The sequence below is a fragment of the Triticum aestivum genome, chromosome 3A, assembly GCF_018294505.1.
Source record: "Triticum aestivum cultivar Chinese Spring chromosome 3A, IWGSC CS RefSeq v2.1, whole genome shotgun sequence".
Classification (NCBI taxonomy): domain Eukaryota; kingdom Viridiplantae; phylum Streptophyta; class Magnoliopsida; order Poales; family Poaceae; genus Triticum; species Triticum aestivum.
In genome coordinates, this window is record NC_057800.1 from 707,878,302 (window position 1) to 707,880,569 (window position 2,268).

Genomic DNA, 2,268 nt, shown 5'->3' on the forward strand with positions numbered 1-2,268 from the left:
TCATGCAAGTTCTTTTCCATAAGCATGTATGACTATATTTGGAATACATGCCTACATTACATTGATGAACTGGAGCTAGTTCTGTGTCACCCTATGTTATAACTGTTGCATGATCGATCGCATCTAACATAATTCTCCATCACCGATCCAATGCCTACGAGCTTTTCATATATTGTTCTTCGCTTATCTACTTTTCCGTTGCTACTGTCACAATCACTACAAAACCCGAAAATATTACTTTTGCCACCATTACCACTACTATCATATTACTTTGCTACTAAATACTTTGTTGCAGATATTAAGTTTCTAGGTGTGGTTGAATTGACAACTCAGCTGCTAATACTAGAGAATATTCTTTGGCTCCCCTTGTGTCGAATCAATAAATTTGGGTTGAATACTCTACCCTCGAAAACTGTTGTGATCCACTATACTTGTGGGTTATCAAGACCATTTTCTGGCGCCGTTGCCGGGGAGCATAGCTCTATTCTTTGAGTCACTTGGAATTTATATCTACTGGTCATTATGAAGAACTTGAAAGATCAAAGAACCAAGATTTTTTCCTCAACTACGAGGGGAGGTAAGGAACTGCCATCTAGCTCTGCACTTGATTCATCTTCTGTTTTGAGTAAACTTGCAACACCTACACATGCTCTTGATTCCAATAGGTCGCATGTTATTGATGATGCCACTTCTTCTTTGCATGATACTTATGATGAAACTACTTCTATGCTTGATACTATTGTGCCACTAGGTGAATTTCTTGATGAACAACTTGCTAGGGCTAGAGAGAATGAAATTATTGAAAATGATAATATTGATGAAAGTGATGATGAAGATTCTCCCCCTAGATATGAATTGCCTATTGTGCCTGAGGGTTATGGATGAAGAAACTGCTAGAGATTTTCTTGCCCGCAATGATAGAAATGATCTTAAGAAACTATTAGCTAAGCTGAAAGAAAAATCTCTGAATGCTAGAATGAAATATGATCCTGCTTATGCTACTTCACCTATCTTTATTACTGCTAAGGATTATGATTTCTCTGTCGATCCTGAGTTAATTACTTTGGTTGAATCTGATCCTTTCTATGGCTATGAATCTGAAACTGTTGTAGCACATCTTACTAAATTAAATGATATAGCTACCCTGTTCACTAATGATGAGAAAACTCGCTACTATCATATCCTTAAATTATATCCATTCTTATTAAAGGGTGATGCTAAGATATGGTTTAATTCTCTTGATCCTGGTTGTGTGTGTAGTCCCCAGGATATGATTTACTACTTCTCTACTAAATATTTCCCCGCTCATAAGAAACAAGCTGCTTTGAGGGAAATATATAATTTTGTGCAAATTAAAGAAGAGAGTCTCCCACAAGCTTGGGGGAGGCTTCTCCAATTACTTAATGCTTTGCCTGATCATCCTCTCAAGAAAAATGAAATACTTGATATCTTTTATAATGGACTAACCGATGCTTCTAGAGATTACCTGGATAGTTGTGCTGGTTGTGTTTTCAGGGAAAGAACAGTTGATCAAGCTGAATTGCTATTGAATAATATGTTGACTAATGAAAATAATTGGACACTTCCTAAACCAACTCCTAATCCAACTCCGAAGAAAAGGGGTATTCTATTTCTCAGTCCTGAAGATATGCAAGAGGCAAAGAAATCTATGAAAGAAAAAGGTATAAAAGCTGAAGATGTTAAGAATTTACCTCCTGTTGAAGAAATACATGCTCTTAATTCATCACCTATTGAAGAAACATATGGTCTTGATAACCCGAACAGGTAGTAAAGGTAAACTCTCTCTATAGATATGATAAAGCTGAAATCCCTCCTGCTAAGTTTGCTAGCCAATGTTTGGATGAGTTTGATAACTTTATGGTTAAGCAAGAAGATTTTAATGCTTATTTTGGTAGACAATTCAAACATAATGCTTATATGATTGAACACCTGAGTGATTATATGGCTAGTGTTAAAGGTGAACTTGAACTTATTAGTAAACATGCTTCTATGGTTACCACTCAAGTAGAACAAGTACTTAAAGCTCAGAATGATTTGCTCAATGAAATAAATAATAAGAAGAATGATAATGTTGTTAGAGTTATGACTAGAGGAGGCAAAATGACTCAGGAACCTTTGTATCTTGAAGGACATCCTAAGAGAATTGAGCAAGATTCTCAGAGAACTAATGTTGATGCACCTAGTCCTTCTAAGAGGAAGAAAAAGAAAAATGATAGGACTTTGCATGCTTCTAGTGAACCTGTTTTT